This window comes from Tympanuchus pallidicinctus, unplaced genomic scaffold (assembly GCF_026119805.1).
Source record: "Tympanuchus pallidicinctus isolate F22 unplaced genomic scaffold, pur_lepc_1.0 scaffold5, whole genome shotgun sequence".
NCBI lineage: Eukaryota > Metazoa > Chordata > Aves > Galliformes > Phasianidae > Tympanuchus > Tympanuchus pallidicinctus.
Genome location: NW_026294769.1, coordinates 37876378 through 37896458, shown reverse-complemented (window position 1 = coordinate 37896458; position 20081 = coordinate 37876378).

Genomic DNA, 20081 nt, shown 5'->3' with positions numbered 1-20081 from the left:
TATTTATTTTCATTGATAACCTATTCTGAAGATTCTGAGTTGGTATATGTCATATTTGTTGTCTGTAAAGCTAAGATCTTAAATAAGTACTGGGAAATTTGAATGATGATACTGGTAACTTCTAAAGAGAAAAAAATAGACTTAAAAAACAGTGTATTCAAAAGAATACTAATGAGTTTAAAACTAGACTTGGTTGAGCAACTTACTTGATGAGAGACAAAATTTTCAGCAGCTATGATGGGAAAATTTGCCTGTTCACTGAAGAGCTGCCTCTCAATATTTGAGAGAGACAGAATCTATACTTGACCAAATCACTGTTAAAATGTTGAAGTTAAAGGATATGTAAATTAGAGTAAATGCGAAGAAAATGGTTTTCAAGCACAGCTGTGTGGAAAATATGGGTGTACATGAGACAGAGTAGAGAGATACTGCAGTTTTTCATTCTTGGATGACATAATGCATCCAAATATTTTATCCAATTTTCATTTTTATGCTTCCTACTGTAGGAGACTTTAAAAGCACTATCTGTAATATGAAAATTTGTAACATCTTTTGCTTTTACTGACCAAAGTTGAAAAGCCATGAAAAAATTTGTGATGCTATTTAATATTTGTTGAAAAATGTACCAGAAGGAAGATTTTCTCATGTGTCTGCTTTGAAATGCGAATTCATTTCCAGAGGAATTAAGTTTCAATAAAGACTACATAGTAATGTTGGCTACAGAAATTTGTAGGAGATATGAAAATAAACAAGTGTTAAGTGGAAAATCTATGTCAGGTTCTCTCTAATTATACGATAACAAAACTCTCTAGATACTTTCCTAATAGCCAGCTTTCTTTCTTTTTTTTTTTTTTTATTTCCACGATAAATAAACTTTTGTAAAGTTTTGAGTTGCTGAAGATTCAAATGAAGTAATGTCTTAGTTCAGCTGTAATTATTAAACTATTAAAGCCACACTTTTATGCTGAAACCACCTATTTTCTGATAATCTGAATCTCTCAATTGCATACATAATGTTTCTTGTCATCTAGGTCTGTTCCAAAGGTATAAAGATAGTACTTTATGTATGACATACTAATGCGGGTCCATATCAGTCTTGAACTTAAAAATCAAGCCTTTCTTGCAGAGTGCAGTGCAGATAAATGAATGCCTCTGCTGAGGAGTTGTGTTGTTAAAGATTTTTGAATAAAGGTTAAATAATAGTATCTGAGAAGTGTGAAGTGGGAAGAAGTGCCTTTTTCCGTCCTATCTAACAGCCTTTATAATACAGGAATAATGGATGGGGACACTGTTTTCCTGGGCAACCACTGAGACCTCAAGCTAGAAATCTATTACTTGAAGAAGTGTTCTGCAAGACAGAAAGTTCAATTGGAAAATGTGACATCAGTATGTTCATATTAGATCATATCTAATTGTTTGCTTCTTTGAGTAATAGAAGTAGAGTTATTGGAATATCTGCTTGTGAAGACTACCTCTGTTGTGTTCTGCTGCCTTGGGAGTGTGATTGTTCCTTAGATACTAACTAGAAATGATTTGTCTGGAAATTCAGTTTGACTTTGGCCTACAGCACAGAAAGAGAACAACAACAACAAAACAGCAAATTTAAGGTTAATAGCGATCAAGTTCTGGTTTTAAGAATTTCTCAATTGCTATTTTATTAGATGGAAGTGTAATTTCTGTGCTGTAGAAAGGACACCACTTGTATGTAATTTCAGCCTATGGGTTTACTGCTCACCTGATTCAAATACCATCATTCCAGATAGATGAAATGTATTACTATGTGAAGCTTTTCCCAGGAAACAGGGACAAAAATAATATATGGTGCCCTTATACCTTTTAGATGCATTCTAAATTCCAGCTTCCTCTTTATATATATGATGACTCAGACCTTACAGCATTTTACAAGTGAAGAATGACAACAGGCTTAGCACCATGACGACTTCCAGGGGATCCTATTTCAGTGCCTGACCAGCCTCTCAGTGAGGAACCTTTTCCTCGTGTACTATTTGAACTTCTGCTGATGCAGCTTTAAGCTACTTCCTTGCATTCTGTCACAAATACTCAGCACCTCTGTCTTCCCTTCCTTGAGCAAGAAAGTTGTGGACACAAGCAATGCGTCACCCTTTATGTCCCCTTTTCAAATCTAAACAAGCCTTGTATCCTCACCTCATCTTAAGTCACACCCTCTAATTGTTTCACTACCTTTGTAGGACACATTCTCATGTCTATACATCATTCTAATATTTTTGCTACCGAAAACTGTACGCCATACTTGGAATGGGGCTACACCAATGCTGAGTACCTCAGAGTTAACTTCTTTTGTGTTTAAAATTCTTAATCTGGTGCCCACTCTTACTATAGATAATATTGCTACAACACTTTCCAATATTTGTTGAAAAAGATCCCTGTATTGCAGCTAAACCACAGACCTTGGAATGTTTTGTTAACGTCCATTCACTGCTTGGCTGAATAACCATTGAGCCAAGGTCACATCAGTGTGACAGTGTGCTGATGGTGCTGCAAGAAAACTTCTGACAGCTTCTAAAGAACATCTATTCAATGCATCTACAAGGAAGGTAATACTGAGCTAAACTGAGACAAGTTTGGAAATCTCCATCTAAAGAATGCAGAAACACTCCTTAATAAAAATTACAGCAAGACAGTGCATGTTGCAGCAGATCAGACATACCCATGTCCAGCTGGATCCTACTTGTATGCAGTGGCTCTTTATCAAGGACTTCTGAATGTCAAGCTGTTTACTTAGGATTTGCTAGATGAACACTGCAGGTCTTTCTTACTCAGTTCTTACTCTCTTCTCTTCCTCTCTGTTTGGTAAAGCTGCATTCAACTGCAATAAGGTAAAAGATACACTGACTTGCTCTCAAAATGTGACATTCTAAGTTAATTTTCATTATTTAAATGTGTTTCCTTAACTTTTCTCCATGAAAAGTGAATTCCACAAAGGAAGATTTGGCTCAGTAATTAGAGTCTGTTGGAGTTGGTGGAAATTCTGGTGAAGGAAAGCATTACTGAGCAGAATGTAAGTGATTGAGAATCGGTATACAGTTATTAAATGACTACATGTACCATTAAAGGGAAAAACTGTTGGTGATTATAAAGGCTTATAATTATCACTGCTGAGAGAAAAAAAATGGAGTAAAGTGCATTTTAGGCTAAATGTTAGAAAACTGCATAACGGTAAGATCAATCAAACTCTATAATAGTTCACTAAATAACGGAAGCAACTTTCAGTAGATACACTGGACCGATAAAGCACTGAAATACGCTTTAGAAGATTATTCTGGAAAAGTGATCTGAATTGGTGATAGAGCTTTTCAGAATCTCTGATCTTTATCTTGTTAATCAGACTCTGGATTTTGATAAATTTTTATGGATGGATTTTTGGCTAAATATTTCGTATTATGTCTTTTATGTCTTGTGGTGAAGGGAAACGTGTAACTAAAAAAAATATTATCCTAGATATGTGAAAGGTTCCGATTTTCTTTCAAAAGTAAAAAGAAACAAAGGAGCTCAAAAGTTACAGAGGAAATCTAAACTAAAACTGCTGCAGCACTGGACAACTGCTTAGGTCAAATGCAACTTGACCAGAGATGGACAAGGTCAGACCTGGCAGCCTCCCGGCATATGCAGAGTAGAATTCAGGACAGGAACCATGACACCACATAGCAGGTCAGTGAAGAATGGCTGATGGATGAGCAGAGAAGGAAACAGCTGCTTTGCAAACGGTGTACAAGTCTTGCAAAACTTGGAGATTATATTTGAAAGCTTGACTCTGAAAATGATTTTGACTATATAGCCATAGTACAGCAGCATGTTTATTATGGCTTATTATCTGGAGAGTTCAAAATCTTTAAAAGAATTTTTAAGAATGATAGTATCAACTAAAGATTGGTGTGGTGAATAAAATAAAAGTAAAACAGATGCCTGTATAAATAATCACAAATTGCAACTAATGTATATTACATTTATTGGGGAAAATCAGGGGCTGGAGCACCTCTCCTATGAAGGCAGGCTGAAGGAGCTAGGTTTGTTGAGTCTGGATAAGAGAAGGCTGAGGGGGGTCCTCATTATGACCATCCAATATTTAAAGAGAGATTATAAACAGGAGGGAAATCAGCTATTTAAGCAGGTAGATAGTGATAGAACAAAGGAGAATGGCTTGAACTCTAAAAGAAGGGAGGTTTAGTTTACATGTTAGGGAGAAGTTTTTAACTGAGATGGTGGTGAGATGTTGGCACACGGTGCCTAGAGAAGCTGTGAATGCCCCATCCCTGAAGGTGTTTAAGGCCAGGTTGGATGTGGCCTGGAAAATCTGATCAAGCACATGATCTAGTGATTAGCAACCCTGCTTGTGGTAGGAGGTTGGAACCTGATGATCCTTGAGGTCCATTCCAACCCAAGGAATTCTATGAAAGTAAGTAGCCAAACATATTCTGATAAACATATCATGTCTTAACTCCATTGTTTAAAACAATATCAATTCATGTCCAATTCTCTTTTATGGTAAGCAAAGTTTTGTATATGAGATTAATCTTTCCATGTGAACTAAAGCCTTTGATGTTATTAAAAGTGTGCACAGTGCGATTGAGATCCACTCCTCACACACCTGAGGTGCTATAAATGGACTGAGCCTCTTTTCTGAACCTATTCTGTGGTAAAGAAATAAAAAGTTCTCTGCAGGGTAGGTAGAAAACATAAAAAAGACAGAGAGCACTTTTGTTGGCTGGGAGCTGAATGAGGTAGACTCATTTCTCTTTCTTAAGGCTTTGTAATTCAGGATGTGTTCTTTTGCTTTGATACAAATCTCTCAACAATGCTTGAACAGTGAAGGAGAATCAAACAGACGCACCTATTGAGAAGGATGTGGTGGTGTGCTGTTGCCATGCAACCTGCAGCAGGAGCGTTTTGATAATCTGCCTGTCTCTTTGGGCATGCTGATCTGGGCTTGGAATGAGAAGGTTAGAAATAGGCTTTAAAAGAAGGTCCGTGATTACAATATGCAGTGATTTGCAAGTAACTTTATTGGAGTTGGCTGAAATGCTTTGGGGAAATTCTGTGCATGTCCTAGCTGTACTTTGGAAAGTTATAAAAATTCTTTGCTGCTAAGAGCACCAGCTTCATTTTCTCTACTCAAAGAAAAATTAGATAAGGATGACTGGAAGTCTGAAAACTGAAACATTTGCACTATCTCACAGAAAAAAAAAAAAAAAAAAAAGCTCTATTTTGTTGTCTGTCTGAGAGCCAGTGAAATTCAGTATATTTGTTTCCCTTTGCTGATGAGAATCTACCAGAGAAATATCTTGAAGAGTTCAATAATCAATACTTACATTATAATAGTTTTATATATAATGCATTGATCTGTGTTTATTCTTAAATGTGTTTGAAAAAATATGCATAAACAGCTTCATACATTTACGACTTATTATCTGCAATAAATGGTAACACTTGAAAATAAGCCAAATACAGACTTACAAATTTTTCTAAATCTGTAGCAGGTAATTTTTAGCTTGTGGTGATATAAAATATTACAACATAACTTTGATCCCTTGTAGCCAACATGTTGTTAGGTAGCTTGCTTGGATGCCTTTCCAATGATTTGCAAAGCCTGAAGGATTTCACAGTGATTACCTTGTACCTAGATCATGGCATCCCCCACTACCAACACAAGCTGGGGGATGAGAGAATAGAGTACAGCTCTGCTGAAAAGGACATGGAGTTACCGATGGATGGCAAGCAGGACATGAGACAGCAATGTACCCTCACAACCTAGATAGTTAACTGTGTTCTTAACTGCATCAGAAGGAGGATTGCTTGTGTTGCTGAGGCCTCACCTGGAGTACTGCATCCAGACACAGAGTCCCCACTATAGGAAAGACAAGGACCTGTTGGATCATGTCCAGAGGAGGGCCACAAAAATGATGCAAGGGATGGCACACCTCCCCTACAAGGATAGCCTTAGAGAGCTGGGGCTGTTCAGTCTGGAGGAGTCTGGGGAGACCTAAGGGTGGCCTTTCAGTATCTGAAGGGGAGCTGTAAGAAAGAGGGAGACAGATTCTTTAGCAGGGGAAATGGTTTCACATGGAAAGAGGAGAGATTTAGGCTAAATAGAAGAATAAATTTTTTTACAGCAAGGGTGGTGAGGCACTGGAACTGATTGACCGAAGATGTGGTGGATGCCCTGTTCTTGAGGCATTTCAGGTTGGGCTGAAGTGGCTCTGAGAAACCTGATATAGCTTTAGTTGTCCCTGTTCATTGCAGTGAAGTTGGACTAGATGAACTGTAAGGGTCCGCTTATGATTGAAATGATACTATGATTCTAACTCTAGCCTGTGTCTTTTTTGAAAGGCCAATTTTGCCATGCCATCAGTTCATATACATATTAAACTGGCAAGTATGCGGAAACTTTTGGAATGATTTAAAGAGAAAAAAAAAGTAATGCAGATTTCTAACCTCACAGAGATTTGGGGGCCTGGAAATGGTCAGAAAGAGGCAGGAATTAATAGACTTGTCAACACTGAGCTAGTAAGGATGATAAAGGTTCCTTATGCAGCAGCTGACTGTCTGGCAATACTGAAAAGATGTCTTGATGCTCTGACCACAGCCAGTGTAGTCAAACAGAACGCATAACCACAGGAAAATGTGAGGTGTCTGTCATAGTGGACTTCAAGGATAAGAAGTCCTCGTGTATCAAAAGAAAGGCTTATGTAAGAGCAGACACACAGTTGAGTGCACCCTCTGCAAGTTTGCTGATGACACCAAGCTGAGTAGTGCTGTTGACACGGTAGAAGGGATGCCATTCAGAGGGACCTTGAGAGGCTGTAAAGGTGGGCCCAGGTGAACCTGATGAGGTTCAACATGGCAAAGTACAGAGTTTTGGACTTGGGCCGGAGGAATCCCAGGCATCCATACAGACTGGAAGGAGCGGTCCTTGAGAGCAGCCCTGTGGAGAAGGACCTGGGGGTCTTGATAGATGAAAAACTTAACATGAGCCAGCAGTGTGCTCTTGCAGCTCAAAAGGCAAATGCTATCCTGGGCTCCTTCAGAAGAGGGGTGGCCAGCAGGGACAGGGAGGTGATTGTCCTCCTCTGCAATGCTCTTGTGAGGCCTCATCTGGAATACTGTGTCCAGGTCTGGAGCCCCCAGTGCAAGAAAGACAGAGAGCTGTTGGAGAGGGTCCAGAGGAGAGCCACAAAGATGATCAGGAGCACCTCCCCTACAAAGACAGGCTGAGGGAGCTGGGCTTGTTCAGCCTGGAGAAAAGAAGGCTGTGGGGGTGGCCTCATTGCAGCATTTCAGTACCTAAAGGGAGCCTACAAACAGGAGGGGAATCAACTCATTGGAAGGGTTGATAAGACAAGGGAAAATGGTTATAAGTTGAGGGAGGGAAGATTTAGGTTGGATGTCTGGGGGAAGTTCTTTACAGAGAGAGTGGTGAGATGCTGGAACAGGCTGCCCAAAGAGGTTGTGGATGCCCCATCCCGGAGGTGTTCAAGGCCAGGTTGGATGGAGCCCTGAGCACCTAATATTAAATGGGGAGGTTGTTGGCCCTGCACGTGGCAGGGGGATGGAGATTCATGATCTTTGAGGTCCCTTCCAACCCTGGCCATTCTGTGATTTTGTGAATTTGTTAGACAGGTAAACAGTGAGGTGGATTGAGAATTGACTGACTGACAGAACTCAGAGGGTTGAGATCAGTGGTGTGGAGTGTTGTTGAAGGCCTGTTGCTAGCTGAAGCTTGCGGATGATACAAAGCTGGGGGGAATGGCTGACATACCAGAAGATTGAGAGGGATTCTTATCAATGCTGATAAATATCTGAAAGGCAGAAGTCAAGTGGATGAAGCCAATGGGTACAAACTGGAAGACAGGATTTTTGTCTGAACACAAGAAATAGCTTCTTTGTATAGGTGACAAAGCTCTGGAACAGGCTGCTTAGAAAGTTGTGCAGTCTTTTATCTGGATATGCAAAGTCCTCCTGGACACTTTCCTGTGTAACATACTTCAGGGAACCTGCTTCAGCAGGGAGATTGGACTAGATGTATCCAAAGGTCCCTTCCAACCCCAACGTGATTCTGTGGCAGAGATGAAGAGACAGTACATTATGACTGAAGAAAATTTGCAGCTTTCTTAAAATATCTGTGAACATATCCATAAAACCTTTTGACTGCATTGCCCACATGCAGAGTATGAAATGAATGAATAATATTTACTTATCCTGAATTAAGAAAGAAGACAATGCTGACAGGCTGAATAAACAGGAGGTGTTATATCTCATTAAAAAGCAAGAGTAGGAGTACTTGGAAAGACTGTGAACATGCTGACATACACCTTTTGAGGTAATATACCCTTCCTGTGATACTGGAAAATGAAATTCAATAGCACTGAAAAATCATTAAACATAGGAAAAGTATCAGATGAACAAGACATTTTCTGACTATGGATAGATGCTTGCAGTATTTCATTTGCATATATTCATTATTTGAAAGGACAAAATGTTGCTGTGGTAGCATTTCTTTTTATTATTATTAGTTATTTGCATTTCTGTTATATTTTCCTCGTGACGTGAGTGAGAAGATTTTTAAGAAGGCAAGTGAAGGTCATGTAGTAAAATCAAATTTTGTTCTGCACCATTTCTGATTGTCATCTTTTAAAAAGAATGTTTTATTTTATGGATACTGTAGGTATATCTTTTTATAACTTTTTGAATATTGGCATATAGCTTTTCTATTACATGCAATGGATTGTTCCCATAGATAAAGTTTCTTCAGAATTCTGTGTGATTCTGTGTGTGATACTTAGTGCTTATGGGTGTGGAAAGAACAAATAGAATGCACAAAAAGGCTTTTCAAATATAAAATCAAGGTGAATGCTAAAATGAGAATAAGGCAGGTATCAGCCCATGGTTAGAGCTGCTTATCATGTTGTTATAGTAATGTATAGAATTTGTATTCTAACGGAATACATTTCCAAAATACAAAAATACATTTCCAAATTTGAGGAGTTTCACCAGTTAAAATACACAATATGATACATAAAATTACATAAAGTACATACCAGATAAAATACTTCTAAAATACTTCTAACTAAATATTGGTACCCATAAAAGTAGGCATCTCAATTAAATCTAGTTTGAATCCTCTGTTTTCATTGGCAGAGAGGATTAAGCCCTGGGAGAAGCTGATTTGCTGACATCTAGGATTTCTGTGCTACCTGCGCTATCAAGGAAAACTGCAGATTTCTAAATCTCTTGGATAATTATTTCTTTTCTCAACTATACATGCACATGTATGCAGAGACAGAAGATATGACATTTGAAAATAGAGTAGCAAGGATTAAAGGAAAAAAGAATGAAAATGGCAATAAAGAAAAAAAAGAACAAAAAATAGGATGTCTTGGCTATCAGACCTATAAAGAAATAACTAGCTGGTATATTTCAGTCATTGCATAATGATAGCTGCTGGAATAGAAGTGTAGCTGTTATGGATGTAATGGACTTAAAGGCTTGTTTCCTTCTAATCTTCTGAAAAAGGATTAGCAAATGGTCTTTGTTTTTTTTCATAATTTCCTACCACCATTTAAAGTCTGTTTCTCTAAAAGGCTAGTCAGCATTCCACTTTAATTTACAAAGACACTCATTACAGTTTCTTAAAATTCTGTCCATTCTATCCAAATCATTGCTTACAATTTTCTTAGCAGAGGAATATTTTTAGTTATGAATATTAAATGTTGTATCTAATTTCTTTTTTGTTCTCGGATACGTTATATTTGGACTGAAAAATAATTGGAATTCTTGTTGTTGCATTTTTAACTTTGATATTTTAATTTACGATTTTTTTTTTCCAACTGTCTCCCTTTCTCTTTTTATTTCCATTCCTGTTGCAGTTCTGAATCCATAAAAGTGAAATTCTTTTAATGCTGAAGATAAAGAACCTCAGATAAAGGATCTGGAGTTGTTCAGCCTGGAGAAGAGAAGGCTCCAGAGAGACCCATGTGGCCCATCAGTACCTGAAGAGGCCTACAGAATAGATGGATGGTGACTTCGTACCAGGGTGTGCAATGACACAACAAGGTTTTAAACTAAAAGAAGGCAGATTGAGATTAGATATAAGGAACAGATTCTTTGCTGTGAGAGAGAGCCTACAAGGCTGATCCCTTCTAGGAATACAGTCCTTGGATCTCCAGTGTGCTTGAATGTCAGATATTTGTCCAGCAATGCTATGGCTGGGTAATTCTGCACATATTTCAGATAAGAATCTGAGGAACTTCAGAGTCAGAAAACTGTTAAAGCTAATATCTATGGAAGCAGAGATCCCTGGGGTGACATAGCAGCTGGAAAGAGGTTTCTGAGTTGACTTTGTACTAAGGGGGAAAGTTAAGTCATTCAATCTCACTTTAAGCACAGTTTTTATTTGAGCTGTCTGCTTGAATGAGGTTATGTAGATGGCAATATAATCAGCTGTAATCGTTCCTTTTGCCCTTTTAAATTAAACTGAAAATAGCAAACCAATTTAGTTTGTAAGTAATTACAGTGGATTCTTAATTGCCTCGGTGCAGGTTGCTATTCCAGCGGATGTGCTGACAGTATCAGCAGTAATCCACTGACAGTTCTAAGGGCCCCAGGAGATGTCTGACATGACTGGTGGCAGCAGCTGAGCACCCAGCTGGCCTCCCCACTGCAATGTGCCAGCTGCATGATGTCCGAATGCCCTGCGAGCCCATGTCTCATGGCACCATTTAGCCACCCACTGGGTTCGTTGCTGGTGGAGTGCCACAAAAATGCTGCAAAGGATGGAACACCTTCCCTACAAGGACAGGCTGGGAGAGCTGGGGCTGTTCAGTCTGGAGAGGAGAAGTGTGGGGAGACCTGAGAGCAACTTTTCAGTATCTAAAGGAGGGGCTATAAGAAAGAAGGGGATAGACACTTTAGCAAGGTCTGCTGTGACAGAACAAGGAGAAATGGTTTCAAACGGAAAGAGGAGAGATCTTGACTGGATAGAAGAAAACAGTTTTTTATAAGTGTAGCGAGACAGTGGAACAGGTTGACCAAAGATGTGGTGGATGCCCAGTTCTTGGAGACATTTCAGGTTGGGCTGAGGGACTCTGAGCAACTTGATATAGCTTTAGTTGTCCCTGTTCTTGGCAGGGAAGTTGGACTAGATGACCTGTAAGGTCCATTCTGACTTAAATGATTCTTTGATTCTATGAAAGCTCAATGAGAATGAGCAGTGCATTATTTCATGCATTATTGAATTAGATAATCACAGAATTGCTCAGGTTGGAAAAGACCTCAAAGATTATTGAGTTCACTCATGACCTAATGATACTACCCTACTCTAACTACCTTCTGCTAAATCATGTCCCTGAGCACCACATCCAAATGGTTTTTAAACACATCCAGGGATGGTGACTCAACCACCTCCCTGGGGAGCCTATTCCAGTGCTTAACAACCCTTTCTGGAAAGAAGTTTTTCCTGACATCCAACCTAAACTTACCCTGGTGCAACTTGAGGCCATTTCCCCTAGTTCTGTCACCTGCCTCCACTGAGATGAGACCAACCCCATCTTGCTGTTAGCACCTTTCAGATATTGTAAGAGAGCAATGAGGTCTCCCCTCAGCCTCCTTTTTCCCAGACTGAACATCCCCAGTTCCTTCAGTTTCTCCTCATAGGGCATATACTCCAAGCCCTTCATAATGGCCTGCAAGGGAGGTAAGATTAAGAGTTGACTGATATGATTGTCTGGAAATCTTAGTCTTCATATAAAGAAATGCACAAGAAATTTCTTTTATCATATATCTTTGAATATGTAATTTAAATTGAATATTTCTTTTTTTTTGTTCTCCATTTTGCCGTTGTTATGGGGTGATGGAAATAGAAATTAATGAACACTAATCAAATTAAAAAGAATATAATATTTTGTTTCAGGCTGAACATGAAGTAAAATAAATTTAAACGAGATAGGAAGAGGAAGGAGGGAAAAGGAAAACATCAATTTTGGATATATTTTAGTATCAAGTTTTTTGTTTTGGTTGAGGTAATTGAACCTTCTATGTATTTAACTTTCCAATTTGAACAAGAATTTCCTCAAATATTTTTGAGTAACCAATACAGAAAACAGGAATTATGATTGAATTAAAAAAATATATATATATGTATTCTGACTCATAGTTTTCTTCCAGTTATATTAAAATGAAAATGAGTTTTCAAAATGGAAAAAGAAAAAACTAGAATAAACTTTATTCAAAAATAGATAAATGCCTGTTGTTTGGATGCAAGTTGAAAGACTTACTTCCACAGTAAGTCTTTTTAGAAATTTCATTTTAAGTCTTCCTGTAGTTGTTTGTCAAATAAGTGTCATTAAAAAGAAGCATTACTTTATTTGAAATCCTAAGTATGCTGGACACATATGGGAAGTCCATTGTCTGTTTTATTGAGCTTATCCTTTCATATGTTCATGCCATATTTCTGAACGCAGCAGGACTACATAAAATACAAGGGCTGAGTACAGGCTAATATTGAAGGCTATCATTAGTGAAAATGAAATTAATTGGGTTATGCATTATGTGCTGTTGTCTCTTACAGAAACACCGGAATGAAACAGCAGGCTTTCTTGAGAAAGGACAAAATCATGTAAACAAAGCATCAAAAACCTCACCGGGAAGCATTAAACTTCTGAAAACTAGAAAGAAATTAGCTGTAATTGCCAGCCTACTGGGGAGGTTATCAGAGCCTCTTAAATACTGCCTGTACTTTTGCAAGAAAACACACTTCTTTCCCTTTGGAGATGAAGTCTACAGTACTGGCCACCTATGCCTATGCTTATCTATTGCTGGAGAATTCCTGTAGTCAGGTATTATACAGAGAGAGAAACTATAGTATTGACTGCATTTAACCCAATGTAAGATGAATGTGTGATCACCAACTCGTGGCAGGAAAAGCACGGACACAGTACTGTGCTAAGCCAGGGGCTCACTGCCTTGAGACTTGTGACTTCTTGTGTAATGGCTGCTCTGCTGTGGCTTAGGACTGCCTCCACATCACAGTGATAGCAAAGTCCAACATGCTGGGCATTCGCACTCACTTTGAGATCTACTGCTTCAGCTGTGCCATGTAAACTTGATGCTTTCACTTCTATGCATTGGCTACAGACTCTCTTTTTGTTTTTTAAGCTTTAAGATTTTTAAATCCATCTTTCCATGGGCATATTCTAATGCTTTGTGCATTGCAGCTATAATTATCCCAAGTACAGACCAATATTTTGGTGTTTCAATTGCTTATATACGTGTACGATTTTTAACAAACAACTTGAGGCACATCCTTAATCTTCTCCCTCCAGAAGGGTTTTGTTTTATGTAGTCTTTGCAAGAAAGAGCCAAGTACTGAAACACAGCAAGTGATAATCTGTACTGGGTCTATGTCTAAACAAAATGAGCTATGCTGGCTTGGACAATGCTAATGAGAGGTAGAGATCATTAAACATACCAAGAGTCCAATCATAGCTGTACAAAGGTAATTGTCACAATTTTTCTGTTGCGTTTCTATGTCTGCATAAAGGTAATTCTGTAACAATTTCAATTACACGGAAATGTAATTTCATTTTGAAATTATGTTTTCTTTTCATTTCAATTCATTAAAATTCAAGTGAAGCTCCATTCATTTTCCTTTTTCTCTTCTGTAGATTTGAAAACTCATTTTGCTGTTCCCAGTTCCTTAATGTTAGCTTTCTCTCCATACACGCAGTGCTGCCATTACATTTGTTCGCAGGTGCTTTATCAGATGGATTAAAGCAGATAGATGAGCTTTCTTTCTTCCCCCCCCCCCCCCCCCCCCTTAGTCTTAAGATAAATTTCTTGCATGTAGTGAATTTCTTGTACTTCTGTATGGGGAAAACAAATAAAAATCTTTCATAAAGTAATTATTTAGTCATACTTAGTAATTTTCACTTGAAAAATTAAGGTTCTAGACTTTTGAAATAGAAGGTAACTTGGAAAATTCATAAATAAATACAGGATGGAGTTTTCTTCCACCGAACAATAGAAAACAATTGAAATGCAAAACTAATTTTTTTTTTAAGAAACACTTTATGTCAACTTTTAGTATTGCCAGCACATTTCAAAACTTGACACTAATATTTATTCCATTTAACAATACTGTTAATGAAGTTGGTTGTATAAAGCTGTGTAAAACCTGATACTTTTGTTGCCTGTAAATTCAGGCACATACCTCTGAAAAGATCCCAGTGGTGCTCATTCTGCTACATAGAGAGAAGTAATAAAGCCAACAACTTCTTTGTCCAAGGCAACTTCAGACACTACTGAGAGACAGCTATGCATGTAAGGTACATTTTCAAATATCTCAGCTGCTTTTTTTCACTGAAAGCATATTATTCCAAGCTGAAACAGATGTGACTGATTTTCTACTCCAGCCAGTTGAAGAGTTTTGTATGGGGAAGCCTGGGATGAAGCTGCAGGAGGCTGGGCATTGCCACATTGCCAGAGGCTGCCTTTTCAATGGGCTCTGGCAGGAAAAGCAGCTCGGTTGAGCTACTTCCAAATCTGCTAAAGGAAACAGCAGTGTAAGCAAAAACTTTTAGTAGAGGCTGAAGATTGATGCAAATGAGTTGGTCTTGTTGTTGTCATTTGTTTATTTGTTTTAGCAAAGTTCTTCAAAAGAAAATGAAGAAAGTGTTTGCAGCCAGAAAGATGCGTTGACAGGTGATAACAAAGGTCTTTGGGAAGGGCCCCACCTAGAGGGGCTTGAAATGAAACAGGTCTTTCTCAGTTCTTGCTCTGTGTGAAGAAAAAAGGTGTTCATTTTTTTTTTGACAATAATAATAAAAAAGGTAACTTAATTTCTTGGGGTTTTTTTTGTTTGTTTGTTTTGGGGGGAGGGGGCATTTATTTATTTATTTATTTTCTCATTTGGAGAAATTCAGAAGACCTCCAATCTGGCTTAATTAAAGGATTTGAAAGGTGGATACTACAGATGAATTTCACGTATAAATGAACACTCCTTAGAATAGAGCACTTAGCCAATAAAATTGCCTTTTTACTGAAAACTTGAATGCATCTCCTCTACTACACTGAAAGACTTCAGTCCTGTGACCTCACTGTGACCTTTCCTTAAAAATGTATTTAAATTAATGACTGTTCGGTTTTTGTTGTTGTTTTTCTTTATGTTCCTTTGCTTGTTTTTACTGCAGATTTGGTACTTGAGTATCAGAGACTGATCTCCTATGTACTATTTGGCTGTGAGGAAATCTTTCTAATCTTGCTGGGAATAAATTAATAATTCAATCTTTTATGAGCCAACTTTAAGGGTTATTTTTCTGACATCACAACTTCCTTCTGAATTCTCTCCAACTGGTAAATCTCCTTCTTGTACTGTAGTTACAAAGATGGGCACTATTGTGTTACAGTTAGACTGTAGTGCTTCTAATACTTTAAAATGTCTTTTTTCTAATCTTCTTGGGCATAATTTTCATATATTTCATGTATTTTTTTTATCCCTTTCACCTTCATTTGCATTTCATTTGCTGTCGATTTATTGTATTTCCCATTTGTTATGATTTGGGAAGAAGGATTTGTTTTCTTACAGTGCTCACTTACACTCATTGTAAACTTAAATAGTGTTTTTTCTCTTGCATATTTAAAATGTTTTCAGATAATTCCCCTTTATCATTCACGTTTATATATCTGTATTTCTGGGGCTAGAAGATCTTTAAAGTGTCTTTCAATCTGAACCATTCTATGCTTTTCCTCCTCTAGCCTTTTACTATACTCTTTCATGGTAAAGGTTTTTCTCCTGTTTTCCACTTTGAACACCTTGAGTTGTTTCTCATCCTTCTAAACTTAAGACCAACCATCATCTTTATTTTCTACTGACTATATTACAAGCTAATTTTTAGTCCCTAGATTACATTTGTAAACATATGAGGACTGAAGTAATTATTTAACAGCAAGTGATTACTAAACACGTGCAGGAAAATGCAATAGCAATAATTTGTTAAAAATGCAAAATAGAGGGGAGAATTAAAGGTTCAGTCCACTTGTCTACAAATGTTAATAAAATTGCCAACGTGATGCCTGTTCAGAAAGCAAAATCTAGGGTTGGTTGTAAGTCATTTTCATCCCCATCATTTTCAGTGACAGAAAAAAGCCTACAACAGTCCAAATTTGGTTTAGCACATACAATTTATCTCTCTACTCACACTTAATTAAACAGTATACTTTGAGGCTTGTGTAATTTTCCTGTTCCAAAACAGACACCCACCATTGAAGTTAATGGTTTTTATTTTATTTTGCAAAACTATTCCAGCTATGCTAAATTAGCGGGAACATTTTAATCAAAGCTTGCAATGGATCATCCCCTGCCAGCCTGGAGGGGCATTATAGCTTGGTGCATGCAGAGTGTGTGTTTGCTTGAACACATCTATGCACAGACCAACTGGTCAGCTCATCGCATGAACATAGACAGACTGGTTGAACCATATTTTCTGATCATAACTGTAACAAGCTTAAATTAGTATCTCAGCGTTAACTTTATTGCTTTTGTGCAGCTCACAGAATGGAATTACAAACTGAATATTTGCAAAACCATGCAGATGGCTGGCATTTGGAGAACTATAGAGCGAGCATGGGTAAAACAAAGCTTGAAATCATGGCAGCTTCTTGCCTCACAGTAGTTCCTGAACCAGAGAAACATAATTTAGATCTCAATGCATTGGACTGCTTGTAAACTCAAGTTTGCTGATGAAAGCAAGCTGAGTGATGCGGTGCCATTCAGAGGGACCTCAGCAGGCTGGAAAGGTGGGCTGGGGTGAACCTAATGAAGTTCAACATGCCAAAGTGCAAAGTTTTGCCCTTGGGCCAGAGGAATCCCAGGCTTCTATACAGACTGGAAGGAGTGGTCCTTGAGAGCAGCCCTGCAGAGAAGGATCTGGGGGTCCTGATGGATGAAAAGCTTAACATGAGCCAGCAGTGTGCCCTTGCGGTTCAGAAGGTAAATGGTGTCCTGGGCTCCATAAGAAGAGGGGTGGCCATCAGGGACAGAGAGATGATTGTCCCCCTCTACTCTACTCTTATGAGGTCCCATCTGTGTCCAGGTCTGGAGCCGCCAGTACAAGAAGAACAGAGAGCTGTTGCAGAGGGTGCAGAGGAGAGCCACGAAGATGATCAGGGGACTGGAGCACCTCTGCTACAAAGACAGGCTGAGGGAGCTGGACTTGTTCAGCCTGGAGAAAAGAAGGCTGCAGGGTAGCCTCATTGCTTTTCAGTACGTAAAAGGAGCCTACAAACAGGAGGGGAATCAACTCTTTGAAAGGGTAGATAACACAGCAGGACAAGGGGAAATGGTTTTAAGTTGAGGGAGGGGAGATTTATGTTGGATGTCAGGGGAAATTCTATACAGAGAGAGTGGTGAGGTGCTGGAACAGGCTGCCCAGAGAGGTTGTGGATGCCCCGTCCCTGGAGGTGTTCAAGGTCTGATTGGATGGGGCCCTGGGCAGCCTGTCTAGTATTAAATGTGAAGGTTGGTGGCCCTGTATGTGGCAGGGAAATTCATGAGATTCATGATCATTGAGGTCTCTTCCAACCCTGGCCATTCTATATCGTGAAACTTTATGATAATGCATTGGAATAAATTCCCTCAGTAAAATATCTAATTTTAATACTTAATATGTTGGTTGGTTTTTTTGTGAGGCTTATTATGTATTTTCCAATATTGCTTTTCAGTGATGAGTAGAAAAGATACAATAGCATTCCTTACTATAAATAAAATTGGCTTTGGTTAAGGTTTTAATAAATTAACCAAACAGCACTAAAAATCTAGCACTCTGATGTTTTGGCTCTCTGGAGATGCCAGTCTTACTCTTTGATATTTTTGTCATCTTTGTAAACATTGCAGCCAATTGGAAAACTGATTACATTAACACTATGAAAAAATGCATGTTTTTACACGATCCCCAGGCAGAAAACAGGTTTTGATGCACATGCATAATGCCTCAGATACCACTATGAAGAAGACAGAGCCAGGAACGCATAGGAGCACAGCGCAGTATGAGAGGCCATAGACGTGATTCAAAAAAGGAGAGTTGCCAATTGGATGTAAGGAAAACCTTTTCTCCCAGGATGACTTTAACAATCACTTATGCAGGTTTGATAATGCATGCTCTCTTCAACACCACTTAGTGGAATAGGAATCTATACAATTGGCCTTTAATATAAAATCAGGATAGATAAAAGTTGCTGAAGTCCTTTGGATTGTCTCAGATCTTCCTCAAGAACTCTTTAAGAATGTTTCCTATTGCAACTCTTTCCTAACTGAGAGGTATTCTGATTTTTTTTATTATTATTTATCCTTAAAATCCTACTTTTTACACTTAATTATGCTTTTCCTGCTTTTAACAAAAGCTTTTAACAGTGGAAATTTTCAGTAATTATAACATGCTAGAAAAAATTTTCAGGTAAAATGAGATTCTGTATTCTGTACTGCATGCTTTCATTGAAAAAATTTGCATTGGATGAAAATAAAACACTAGCTTAAAATTATTTTATTTTTATCTGCTTTTTACCACATTTTATTTTCACTACTGTCTTTATTCAGTGTTAAAAGCATTGTTTGTTATATTTTCAGTAATGTTTTCTGTATGAAAGTATTTCTCTGGGGTAAGATTATGTTCTCTGAGCAAAAACTAACAAGATTTATTCTGCCCAGGGATTTCTGATAGTGTCTTTCCTTGACCTTTCTTTTGATTTCTATGTACATCAGCAGCATCAAAGGCCAGGAGCCCTCTCTTGTTCCTTGTGTGGTTCTGAGTGCTCAGCCCTCATCTTATTCATGGCAGTGACTACTCATTGTTACAGGTCAATCATCCCTAAGAACAACAACAAAATCTCATTCAAAGCTGATGGATCAGACACTGTAGGAGCAGAAATCTATCCTGACCTTGTAGCAGACTTGTATGCTGCACAGCTAATGACAGCAAACTTCACAATGTAGGTGAACAGGGTAATGCAGTCCTTAGCTCAGAACTGTAGGATTCCTCACTGTGGTGCTGTTTGGAACAGCTGCTTCTTGTCTTCATTTATGCTGTCAAAATGGGGTTATCAAAGACTGTTTTTACACACACACTGAAGTGTCTGTGTTGGGTCTGACTGGGGGAGAAGAGTAGACACAGCCAGATAAACAAAACAGACCAAGGGGTCAGTTTTGATGCCAAAAAGCATGATGTTCAGCAATAAAAACTGCATTAGAAGAAAAAGGGGGTGTCGACTTGGGGTATCTAAGGTGACTTGCTTGCTGGCTGGGCACTGATCTGCCTGTTGGAGCTGCTGTGTTGACCTTTGCATCATTTATTTTTTTGCCCTCTGTCACTTATTAAATGGTCTTTGTCTTGACACATGAGTTTTGGTACTTGTTCTTCCCATTCTCTCTCTTCTGACCCTTTGTGGGGAGAGAGGAAGTAGCTGCAAGCTTAGGTTACATTTTGATTAATTTTTAAGAAATATTCTGAAAGAAAACTAATCAGAAGTGGTTACTATCACAGATCTAATCACTTTTCCACTACAAGGTGAATTTATTTGATCTCAATTTCTCTAGTATAATGAATACTATACCACGTTTCCTTTCTTTCTATAATGCAAAGGAGAGCATAATACTTTTTCTTACAAAACAAGAAATGCTTTGTGCCTGTTACAGACATAATGCCAGAAGACAAGATGATCCTGTAAATAATAAAGGATTTGTACTCACCACAGTATGATTTTGTGATCTACCTTAAGTATTGTGAGGTATCTCTATGAGACACATGCTCACCTCTGCCTTTGTACTCGGGCACAGTTACAGGACTTGTATTCAGGTCTGCAGAAATATCAGATATTAAATATTCTACTACCTAATGCATGGGAGTTGGGGAGGAAAATATGCTTAAAGTTTTAGTCCTTTCATTTATCACTACTCTTCTGTGATAAGAGCTGAGAATTAACTCAATGTTTACTAGACACGTTATATAAGAGAACAGTGCAAAACACTGTATGCAAAATAAGATTTGTAGTGTAGGCGT